Here is a 13,520-nt window from a genome sequence, read left to right on the forward strand (position 1 = left end):
AGCAACGAAACTCAAACTACGAAAGAAACAAGATCCGTTTACTAATCTGAACTAAAGTAAAATTTTACAGTACCAAAATCTTGTTCAAGTTGGTTAAACAGAAAGAGGGTTTCGAGACGAAGATCTAGGCGCTTGAATCGCCTGATTCCGATAAACGAGCGAAAAGATAAACTGAAACGAAAATCGGATCAGAAATCCCGATCGAAAATAATCGCGGAAAATCCGAGAAAAAGAAAACTGACGAACAGGCTAACGAACGAATGTTCGTTGTCTGTAACTAACGAATGAAAACCGTTCGTTAAAACTTACGTACGGACGAACGTCCGCTATAAAAACTAAACCGAGAAAACCAGCGAACCGATCTAAAAAAACGAACTAGGGTTTTTCTAAAAAAACCGAATTGGTTTTCCCTAAAAATCCGGCGGCGGCAACGGCGGCTTTACCTCCGGAAAGGTCCGGCGAGGCGGGGCTGCGGCTGCGGCGGGCAGGGCGGCGGCTCCGGCGGGCGGGGCTGCGGCGGCGGGCGGCGCGGGGCGGCGGCAGGCGGCAACGGCGAGCGGCGGCGCGCGGCAAAGGGCGGCGGCGCGGCGCGGCTAGGCGGCGGCGTGCGGCGCTGCGGGGCGGGGCAAGGCAGGTGGTGGGGTTGGTGGTGGTGGGGTCCGGGGGCGGGTATTTAAAGGAGGGGGGTGCTTGCTTGGGGGAGGGGGCAAGGCGGCGCGGGAGTCCTGGCCGGAATCGGCGTGGCGGCGGCGACGGCCTCCCGGTCTCCTAGAAGGAGACGGCGGCGCGGGGCTAGCGGGCCGACTCGGCTGGGCTTCGGCCCAGTCGGGCGCTGAGATTTAAAAAATAATAATAATTTTGCCGGAACTTAAATAAATCCTAGAAAATAAAATGAAAATCTAAAAATACCAAAACAAATTTTCACCGTCTAAATAAAACATTTAGAACGAGACGAACATTTTCTTGGCCCTAAAATGCAATTTTGAAAAACGTGCAATTTTTCTAATGCAAATAAAATAGCAATAAAATCTGAATAAACTCAAATATTTGATTTTAATCTTTTTCCTCCAATATTTCAATTATTTTGGAGAATTCATATTATCTCCTCTCATATATTTTAGTATGAAATATTTTTGGAGAGCAAAATAATTAAAACCAATAATCCTGGTTTAAATATTTGATAAAATTCAAATATGAAAACAATGAAATCCCCAACTCTCTCCGAGGGTCCTTGAGTTGCTTAGGATTTCGAGGATCGCGAAACGAAATGCAATAAAATATGATATGCATGGATGATCTATGTATAACATTCCAAATTGAAAATTTGGGATGTTACAATTACATAAACCAAAAGGCATACGTCTATAAGCAAAGGTACCAAAAGGGCAAGTAAAAGTGGTCTTATCCTGATCCTCTTTTGAGGCAGGTATTTGAGAGAAACCAGAATAACCATCTAGAAAGCAAAAATGTGTATGTTTGGATAATCTTTCTAGCATTTGATCAATAAAAGGTAAAGGGTAATGATCTTTTCTAGTAGCTTTATTTAATTTGTGAAAATCAATTACCATTCTATAACCTGTAACAATTCTTTGTGGGATCAATTCATCTTTATCATTGGGAACAACAGTAATACCTCCCTTCTTAGGGACACAATGGACAGGACTTACCCACTGACTATCAGCAACATGATAAATTATACCTGCCTCCAGAAGCTTTAGTATTTCATTTCTTACCACTTCTTTCATCTTAGGATTTAACCGTCGTTGGTGATCAACAACCGGTTTAGCGTCTTTCTCCAACTTTATTTTGTGCTGGCATAGAGTGGGACTAATGCCCTTAAGATCATCGAGAGTATATCCAATAGCAGCACGGTGCTTCTTTAGAGTTTTCAATAATTTCTCTTCTTCCTGCTCTAAAAGGTTAGCACTAATAATAACAGGATATATCTTCTTCTCATCAAGATGAGCATATTTAAGAGTATCAGGTAATGGTTTAAGCTCATACACGGGACACCCTTGGGTGGAGGAGGATCCCCTAGAATTTCATCAGGCAAGTTGTGTTTCAAAATAGGTCCATGTTTAAAGAATACTTCATCTATTTCCCTTCTTTCATTCATAAACATATCATTTTCATGGTCTAGCAAATATTGTTCTAAAGGATCATTAGGAGGCACGACAATAGAAGCAAGACCAATAATTTCACCTTTACTAGGAAATTCTTTATCATGGGGTTGTCTATGAAATTTAGCAAAATTAAAATCATGAGACATATCCCCTAAACCAACAGTAACAATATGCTTTTCGCAGTCTATCTTAGCATTAACAGTATTCAAGAAGGGTCTACCAAATATAATGGGACAAAAGTCATCTTGTGGGGAACCAAGAACGAGAAAATCAGTAGGATATTTAACTTTCCCACACAAGACTTCACATCTCTAAGAATCCTAATTGGTGAAATAGTATCTCTATTGGCAAGCTTAATTGTAACATCAATATCTTCTATCTCAACAGGTAGAATATCATGCATAATTTGTTCGTATAAGGAATGAGGTATTGCACTCGCATTAGCACCCATATCACATAAGCCATGATAACAATGATCTCCTATTTTAACAGAAACAACAGGCATGCCGATAATAGGTCTAGGTTTATTTTTAGTATCGGGTCTAGCAATTCTAGCAGCTTCATCACAGAAGTAAATAACATGCCCATCAAGATTATCGACCAAGAGATCCTTAAGCATAGCAATACTAGGTTCAACTTTAATTTTCACAGAGGGTGTAGATATTTTAGCATTACTCTTATGAACCATAGTTGAAGCTTTAGCATGATCCTTTATTCTAACAGGGAAAGGTGGTTTCTCAATATAAGCGGTAGGAACAATAGGATCAACATTATAAGTGATAGTCTTTTCTTCAACTTTAATAGGTTCAACTACTTTTTCTTCAATGGGAGGATGATATTTAAACCACTTCTCCTTAGGGAGATCAACATGAGTAGCGAATGATTCGCAGAAAGAGGCTACTATCTCAGAGTCAAGTCCATATTTAGTGCTAAATTCACGGAAAACATCGGTATCCATAAAAGATTTAACACAATCAAACTTAGGTGTTATACTCCCATCTGAATTCCCAATCTTCAGAGTTGCGTTTAATTCTTTCCAATAACTCCCATCTGAATTCAATAGTCTTCATCATAAAAGAGCCAGTACAAGAAGTATCGAGCATGGAGCGATTGTTGAGAGAAAGCCGAGCATAAATTTTTTGAATAATAATTTCTCTTGAGAGCTCATGATTGGGTCATGAATATAACATTGACTTCAGCCTCCCCCAAGCTTGAGCGATACTTTCTCCTTCGCGAGGCCAAAAATTATATATATAATTACGATCACGATGAACCAGATGCATAGGATAAAACCTCTGATGAAATTCCAATTTCAATCGGTTGTAGTTCCATGATCCAATATCATCACATAGCCTAAACCATGTCAATGCCTTTCCCTTCAAAGATAAAGGGAAGACCTTCTTCTTGATAACATCTTCGGGTATACCTGCAAGCTTAAATAATCCACAAACTTCATCCACATAGATTAGGTGCATATCGGGATGTAATGTTCCATCTCCTGTAAAAGGATTAGCTAGCAGTTTCTCTATCATACTCGAAGAAATTTCAAAGTAAACATTTTCAGTAGGTTCAGTAGGTTGAGGAGCAACTCTTTGCTCTACTGGTTGGGGTGAAGATACCCCGAACAAGCCCCTCAAAGGATTATTTTCCATAGTAACAAGTGATAGTAAATTTCAGCACACTATATAAATTTTTCCTTACCAAATTCCACCTACCAAAGGCACTTCACTCCCCGGCAACGGCGCCAGAAAAGAGTCATGATGACCCACAAGTATAGGGGATCTATCGTAGTCCTTTCGATAAGTAAGAGTGTCGAACCCAACGAGGAGCAGAAGGAAATGACAAGCGGTTTTCAGTAATGTATTGTCTGCAAGCACTGAAATTGTCGATAACAGATAGTTTTATGGCAAGGTAATTTGTAACGGGTAACAAGTAAAGAAAGTAAAAAAGGTGCAGCAAGGTGGCCCAAGACTTTTTGTAGCAAAGGACAAGCCTGGACAAACTCTTATATAAAGGAAAGCGCTCCCGAGGACACATGGGAATTATCGTCAAGCTAGTTTTCATCATGCTCATATGATTCACGTTCGTTACTTTGATAATTTGATATGTGGGTGGACCGGTGCTTGGGTACTTCCCTTCCTTGGACAAGCACCCCACTTATGATTAACCCCCTCGCAAGCATCCGCAACTACAAAAGAAGAATTAAGGTAAACCTAACCATAGCATGAAACATATGGATCCAAATTAGCCCCTTACGAAGCAACGCATAAACTAGGGTTTAAGCTTCTGTCACTCAAGCAACCCATCATATACTTATTACTTCCCAATGCCTTCCCCTAGGCCCAAACAATGTTGAAGTGTCATGTAGTCGACGTTCACATAACACCACTAGAGTAAAGACAACATACATCTCATCAAAATATCAAACGAATACCAAATTCACATGACTACTTATAACAAGACTTCTCCCATGTCCTTAGGAACAAACATAACTACTCACAAATCATATTCATGTTCATAATCAGAGGGTTATTAATGTGCATAAAGGATCTGAACATATAATCTTCCACCGAATAAACCAACTAGCATCAACTACAAGGAGTAATCAACACTACTAGCAACCCACGGCTACCAATCTGAGGTTTTGAGACAAAGATCGGATACAAGAGATGAACTAGGGTTTGAGAGGAGATGGTGCTGGTGAATATGTTGATGGAGATTGACCCCCTCCCGATGAGAGGATCGATGGTGACGATGATGGTGATGATTTCCCCCTCCCGGAGGGATGTTTCTCCGACAACAGTGTGACGCCCCCGATTCAATCGTACACTAATCATGCACGCAAACGTCTACGATCAAGATCAGGGACTCACGGGAAGATATCACAACACAACTCTAAAATATAAATAAGTCATACAAGCATCATAACAAAAGCAAGGGGCCTCGAGGGCTCGAATACAAGTGCTCGATCATAGACGAGTCAGCGGAAGCAACAATATCTAAGTACAGACATAAGTTAAACAAGTTGCCATAAGATGGCTAGCACAAACTGGGATACAGATCGAAAGAGGCTCTTCAGGCCAGATGATCGCCCATATCAGCGGAAGCAACAATATCTGAGTACAGATCATATGATGTTTCTGTTTTAATTTTATTTCCCAAATTGTTTTAGTTTGGTAAAATATTCAATTAGCACCTAACATTGTAACATTAATTATACCATTGCCGCAATAACTTTGGCACCTAGCTAAAATAGTTTAGTATTTTGTAAAATATATTAGGAGTATAACTAATTGTTTTGCTGTTGTTTTAATCACTTTAGGGTATTTCATTATTTTATAAAGATGTTGTTTCTCCACCAATAATATCCATGATTTATTTGTCACATTAAGAACATTTTAGTTTTGACTTTTGAAAACTTTAATTGTTTGACTTGATTTTAAATTTGAAATTTGAACGGGATTTGGATCCTCACATGATTAACAACAGTAATCGTGACGACGTGGCATCATTAGCGGAGGGTTACTGTAGCGTAACTATCCGGGCGTCACAAACAGCTCCGCCAGAGCCCAAGATTGGTTCCGCCTCGAGACCTCGGCGCTGCGTCCCGAAAGCTATCTTCTGATTTTTTTTGGGGCAAAAGACACCTTATACCAGAAGATGGGCATCGGGGGGCTTCCAGGTGGCCCACGAGGCAGGGGGCGCGCCCAGGGGCTAGGGCGCGCCCTCAACCCTCGTGGACAGTGGGTGGCCCCCCTTTGGTGCTTTATTCGCCCAATATTTTTATATATTCCAAAACTGACTTTCATGGAGTTTCAGGACTTTTGGAGTTGTGCAGAATAGGTCTCTAATATTTGCTCCTTTCCAGCCCAGAATTCCAGCTGCCGGCATTCTCCCTCTTCATGTAAACCTTGTCAAATAAGAGAGAAAAGGCATATGTATTGTGACATAATGTGAAGTAATAGCCCATAATGCAATAAATATCGATATAGAAACATGATGCAAAATGGACGTATCACATTCACACTTCATAAATTATTTCATTTATCATTTACCTACTCGAGGATGAGTAGGAATTAAGCTTGGGGATGCTGATACGTCTCCAACGTATCTATAATTTATGAAGTATTCATGCTGTTATTTTATCATTCTTGGATGTTTTAAAATCATTTTATAGCAACTTTATATCATTTTTTGGGACTAACCTATTGACCCAGTGCCCAGTGCCAGTTGCTGTTTTTTGCTTGTTTTTACATCACATGAAATCAATACGAAACGGAGTCCAAATGCAACGAAACTCCACGGAGATTTTTTATGGACCAGAAGGAACCCAATGGGCTAGAGCTGCACCTGGGGGGTGCCCCGAGGGGGGCACAACCCACCAGGGCGTGCCAGGCCCCCTGGCGCGCCCAGGTGGGTTGTGATCACCTCGAGGTCCATCTTACCATGAAACCAATGCCCAAAAATCCTATAAATAGAGAAACCATCAGAAATAACCCTAGACGAGAAGTTCCGCCACCGCAAGGTCTCTTTATCCATGAAAACCAATCTAGACTCCATTCCGGCACCCTGCCGGAGGGGGATCGTCTCCGGTGGCCATCTTCATCATCCCGGCGGCCACCACGATGAGGAGGGAGTAGTCCACCCTCGAGGTTGAGGGTTTGTACCAGTAGTTATTTGTTTAATCTCTCTCTCGTGATCTATATCATAGGCTTTATTAATATAGTCGGATCATATGATGTTTCTCCCCTCTATACTCTTGTTGTGATGAATTGAGTCTTTACCCTTTGAAGTTTTGTCTTGTCGGATTGAATATTCAGAGATGAGAACACATGATATATGTCTTGCGGTATGAATACTTGAGGTGACAATTGGGGTATCATATTGATTCACTTGATATGTGTTATGGCATTCAACTCGCGGATTCCCGCGGTGATATTGGGGTAATCTATGCATAGGAGCTGATGCACGTTTTTATTATCTTTTCTCCGATAGAAACTTTGGGGTCTCCTTGTAGTTCTTTGTGTGGATTGAGTATTATGAATATGAATATGCTTTGGTGTTATTCTAGTACGAACTCTAGGATAGATCGAACAGAAAAAATAGATTTGCGTTATTTTAGTACGAACTCTTGCATAGATCGAGCGGAAAGAATAGCTTTGAGGTGGTCTCTTACCCTACAAACAATTTCTATCTTTTGTTCTCCGCTAATAGGAACTCGGGAGTGATTCTTTGTTGCACTTTGAGGGATAATCATATGGTCCAACTATGTTAGCATTGTTGAGAGATTGCACTAGCGAAAGAACGGACCCTAGGCCTCATTTTCAAGCATTGCAATACCGTTTTTGTGCCCGTTTACTAATTGCTACCTTGCTGTTTTTATTTATTCAGATTATAAAAATATATTTCTACCATCAATATTACACTTTTATCACCATTTCTTCGTCGAACTAGTGCACCTATACAATTTGCCATTGTATTGGTTGTGTTGGGGACACAAGAGATTTCTTGTATTTGGTTGCAGGGTCGTTTGAGAGAGACCATCTTCATCCTACACCTCCCATGGATTGATAAACCTTAGGTCATCCACTTGAGGGAAAATTGCTACTGTCCTACAAAACTCTGCAATTGGAGGCCCAACACGAGTCTACAAGAATAAAGTTGCGTAGTAGACATCACCCCAGTATCGTATCATCCCACTATCTTTTTTCTTTTACTTATCTTAGTTCAATCCTTTTGCTTTAGATGAAATAAAGTTTATTTCGATCCTTTCTTCTTTGAGAGTTTGCTTAGTGATCTATCACTGTAATCGTGTGCAAGTTATATAATGAAGTAGTTTGTGTTTCTACTTTGTTTACTTTCATGTTGCAAATAAAGAAAAGAAAAGAGAAAGAAAGCAAATAAAAGAAAGGAAATAAATCAATAAAATCATATACTAATCCTATGGTAGGTGATAGCACCACATAAGGAAAAGTATAAGTAGGAAATTTTATTAGAGATTAACAAACATAGCATTAGTCAATGATGCCACTCATGCAAGAATTAATAAGGGAAGGGAAGATTCACATATAAATATACTATCCTAGAAATCTTTTGTGATTGTGAGCCCTCATCAAAATATTATATGCAAAAAATTTTGACATTGGACAAGGAAGACAACGTAATGGTTTATGTTTGTTTATATTCACATAGAAGTCATATTGTCATAGATCCTTTAACATGTGGTACTTGCCCCCTATCTTTGCTAGCCAAAAATTCCGCACTAAGTACAGATACTACTTGTGCATCCAAAAACCCTTGAACCCAAATCTTTTTCAAGTGTCCACCATACCTACCTAGGGAGTGAGCAAGATCCCTCAAGTAAGAGTTCATCGGTGCAAAAAGGCAATAAAAATTGCTTCTAAAAGTGTGACATTGTTTAGTGTAAGAGAAAATTGAGCGTTGCACGAACTTGGATGATAAAGAATAAAAGCGACAGACTGCATAATAAAGGTTGTCATCTTAAGGGGCAATGTAATGTGACATTCTTTTGCACTAAGGGATTGAGCATACAAATAAATAAGCGCATGGCAACCTGTGCTTCCCTCTGCGAAGGGCCTATCTTTTACTTTTATGTATTTACTTTTATGCAAAGAGTCAAAGTTTTCCTTCTATTCCTTTTTTATTTTTCTCCTTTGGCAAGCATCATGTGGTGAGGAAAGATCTAGGCACATATGTATAGTTGAATATAGATAGCATGAGTTATTATTGTTGACACCATCCTTGAGGTGGGTATGTTGGGAGGCGAAACTATAAGCCCCTATCTTCCTATGTGTCCGGCTGAAACGTTTTGCTCATGTGTACGCGGTGAGTGTTAGCAATCATAGAAGACTATATGATGGTTGAGTATGTGGACTTGCCTAAAGGCTCCGACACGTGACCCTTCCTGAAAAGATGATGAATTGTAATTGCAAAGTTGACCGAGAACATAGTTTGTTGGTTTCTAATAGAGTTTTTGCTTTATACTTCGATTGTGTGATGAACTATTACTTATTCATGGGAAGTGTATGATAAAAGTTCTATGATAAAAGTCTTATTTTTAAATTTGTTGTTGTTATAATAATCAACATGATGCTTCTATGTCCGTATTTTGTTTTTATCGACACCTCTCTCTCAAAGCATGTGGACATGTTTTTCGATTTCGATTTCCGCTTGAGGACAAGCGAGGTCTAAGCTTGGGGGAGTTGATACGTCCATTTTGCATCATGTTTTCTTACTGTTATTTATAATGTTTTATCCATAATAATGCTTTTTGGAGTAATTCTAATGCCTTTTCTCTCATAATTTGCAAGGTACACACCAAGAGGGAGAATTCGGGCAGCTGGAAATCTGGACCTGAAAAAGCTACACCAGGCCACCTATTCTGCACAACTCCAAACAAGCTGAAATTTCATGGAGATTTTTTATGGAATATTTAAGAAATATTGGAGCCAATAACTACCAGAGGGGGCCACCAGGTGGGCACAACCCACCTGGGCGCGCTAGGCAGCCCAGTCGCGACCTAGTGGGTTGTAGCCCCCTCGGCCCACCTCCGGTGCTCATCTTCTTGTGACGCCCCCGATTCAATCGTACACTAATCATGCACGCAAACGTGTACGATCAAGATCAGGGACTCACGGGAAGATTTCACAACACAACTCTAAAACATAAATAAGTCATACAAGCATCATAATACAAGCCAGGGGCCTCGAGGGCTCGAATACAAGTGCTCGATCATAGACGAGTCAGCGGAAGCAACAATATCTGAGTACAGACATAAATTAAACAAGTTTGCCTTAAGAAGGCTAGCACAAACTGGGATACAGATCGAAAGAGGCGCAGGCCTCCTGCCTGGGATCCTCCTAAACTACTCCTGGTCGTCGTCAGCGGGCTGCATGTAGTAGTAGGCACCTCCGGTGTAGTAGGAGTCGTCGTCGGCGGTGGCGTCTGGTTCCTGGGCTCCAACATCTGGTTGCGACAACCAGGTAGAAAGGAAAGGGGGAAAAGAGGGAGAAAAGCAACCGTGAGTACTCATCCAAAGTACTCGCAAGCAAGGAGCTACACTACATATGCATGGGTACATGTGTAAAGGGCCATATCGGTGGACTGAACTGCAGAATGCCAAAATAAGAGGGGGATAGCTAATCCTGTCGAAGACTACGCTTCAGGCCACCTCCATCTTGCAGCATGTAGGAGAGAGTAGATGGTAAGTTCACCAAGTAGCATCGCATAGCATAATCCTACCCGGCGATCCCCTCCTCGTCGCCCTGTTAGAGAGTGATCACCGGGTTATATCTGGCACTTGGAAGGGTGTGTTTTATTAAGTATCCGGTTCTAGTTGTCATAAGGTCAAGGTACATCTCTGGGTCGTCCTTTTACCGAGGGACACGGCTATTCGAATAGATAAACTTCCCTGCAGGGGTGCACCACATAACCCAACACGCTCGATCCTATTTGGCCGGACACACTTTTCTGGGTCATGCCCGGCCGCGGAAGATCAACACGTCGCAGCCCTACCTAGGCACAACAAAGAGGTCAGCACGCCGGTCTAAATCCTATGCGTGCAGGGGTCTGGGCCCATCGCCCATTGCACACCTGCACGTTGCGTACGCGGCCGGAAGCAGACCTAGCCCCCTTAATACAAGCGCGAGCTTACGGTCCAATGCGGCGCGCGCCGCTCAGTCGCTGACGTCACGAAGGCTTCGGCTAATACCACGACGTCGAGTGCCCATAACTTTCCCACGTAGTTGGTTAGTGCGTATAGACCAAATGGCCAGACTCAGATCAAATACCAAGATCTCGTTAAGCGTGTTAATTTATGTAACCACGGACATCGACCAGGGCCAGGCCCACCTCTCACCTAGGCGGTCTCCACCTGCCCTGTCGCTCCGCCACAAAGATCCACCCAGAGGGCCATCGGGACAAAGGTCCTTTCAGCCCCCAATCCATGAATCACTCGCGGGTGCTCCACGAGCCGACCCGACTTTAGTCACCACATGTATAATGTATAAAGTATATAGTATAAACCCGTGATCACCTCCCAAGTGATCACAGCCTGATAGTATAGCACAACAAACGGACAAGAATGTAGGGCCACTGATGGAAAACTAGCATCCTATACTAAGCATGTAGGTTTGCAGGTAAAGGTAACAACAGTAGTGGCAAAGATAGGCTATGCAGCAGAATAGGATTAACGGAAAGCAGTAACATGCTACACTACTCTAATGCAAGAGTATAGAGAAGAATAGGCGATATCTAGTGATCAAGGGGGGGAGAAGAAGGGGTCGTCGTCGATGTAGTCGATCACAGGGGTACCGGCAGCGGTCTCGGGGTCTACCGGAAAGAAGTAACGGAGGGGGAACACAATAAATAACAGAGCAAACAAAGCATCACGAAGCATAACATGACAAACGCAGTGCTAGATGTGCCCTAACGCGGTAGTAGGTGATACCGGCGAAAGGGGGAAACATCCGGGAAAGTATTCCCGGTGTTTCGCGTTTTTGGACAGATGAACCGGAGGTGAAATGTTGCAGGTTCACTATGCTAGGGACGTGTGGCGGACGAACGCGCTGCGTATCCAGATTCGTCTCGTCGTTCTGAGCAACTTTCATGCACAAAGTATTTTCATCCGACCTACGGTTTATTTTATATTATTTTTCAAAGTTTTATCAATATTATGGAATTTATTAAGATCAGAAATAAATGATTAAATCGCTATGGGTACATTGCACCAGGGGCTGACAGGTGGGGGCCGGTTGACTGCCCAGTCAGTAGTCAACCAAGACTGTTGACTAGTCAAAGAGCTTAGGGGGGCCCACATGTCATTGACTGGGTTATCCCAGTCAGCAGTTTGACTGGTCAAAGGGACCAGTGGGACCCATGTGTCATAGGTACATGTTTTAACAGAAATGTTATTTGTTTATTTAACTAGATGGGGTCCACCAGTCAGTGTCACATTTTAAATGAAGGGTTATTTACAGCTGGGACCTACATGTCATGGACACATTATATAAAAGGTTATTTTAGTTGTATAGTTGGACTAATTAGTGAAACGGACCCCACGGGTCAATGGCTAGTTAGTGACTGCACCAAACATGATTATTACTAATAAAACGGGGTTGGGCCCGCTGGCAGTGGCACAAGCAGCCATGGCTTGGCAACGCACGGACACTCACAGAGGAGCGCCGGTGACGAGCGCACGACGCATTGAGGGGGGAGCAGGGCGCGACCCTGGACAGGAGCAACACCGGCGAGGCGCGGCACGCCGGGGCACGTCCAAAGCGCAGCGGCGGGTGCGGGCGTCGGCGCAGCGGCAGGCTGCACGGAAGTGCGGGGCGAGGGCCAGTGCCGATGTGGCTGGTGCGATGTGGACACGCTGGAGCCAGGCGAGCGGGTGGTCGAGGCCCGAGCAGAGATAGGGGAGAAAGGAGGTCAGGGCATGGGGTCTCACCCCTGATGTAGGGGAGTGGCAGTGGGGCGCGGGGAGGAGGTCGTGGACGACGGCGACGGCGGAGTGGAGAAGAGGACGACGGGGCGACGGTGATCGGGGAAGACGGTGAGGGGCTCCGGCGGTGCGGTCCTCGTGTGGCGGGGTCGAGGTAGCTCCCGGCGGGGTCCCTTGACAGCGTGGTCGTGGATGGGCGGCAGGGCGCCGGTGGGGCGACGGGAGGGGCCAGCTCCGCGAGGGGGGTGGCGGCGACGTCGAGGCAGTGATGGGGCGATGGGATCGGGGGGTTGCCCCGAGCCAGATCGGGGAAGGGCGAGAGGGAGGAGTGGGACGAGGGGGAGGGAGTGGGTGCGAGTGGGTGTTGTGGGCGTCGGTCAGGCTAGGGTTTGGGCACGGCAGGCCATATAGGCCAGGGGCACAGGTGGGTCGGTGGGCCGGCCGGCTGGGTCGCGGCCCGGTTGGCCACAGTTTTTTTTTCTGTTTTCATTTTCTTTAGTTTAAGTTTTTATTTTAGTTTGAAATAAATACCTAACTGGTTCCTAAATCAGCCTAAACAAATATACTACTGCCACGTAACTCAGGGCATCTAAATAAATTAGCCTAATATTTATTAATTGAAAAGGGCATTTAATTAATTGTTCCGACTACTGTTTATTTATGTCAGGACATTCAAACACCTCTAAAGATGTTGGGTTTCTCCACCATAATTACCTATGCATTATTTGGCTCACTCCGAATATTTTAGTTTTAACATTTGAATTTTTTTATTGTTTGCTTGATTTTGAATTTGAATTCGAACCGGTTTCGAACTAAAGGGAGATTAGCAACAGTAATCGAGGTGACGTGGCATCATTAGCATAGGTTTACTATAGCTTGATTATCCGGGCGTCACACTTCTGGTATATAAGTCATTTTTACCTAGAAAAATAAGG

Source organism: Triticum aestivum, chromosome 2D, assembly GCF_018294505.1.
Source record: "Triticum aestivum cultivar Chinese Spring chromosome 2D, IWGSC CS RefSeq v2.1, whole genome shotgun sequence".
In the NCBI taxonomy this organism is placed as follows: domain Eukaryota; kingdom Viridiplantae; phylum Streptophyta; class Magnoliopsida; order Poales; family Poaceae; genus Triticum; species Triticum aestivum.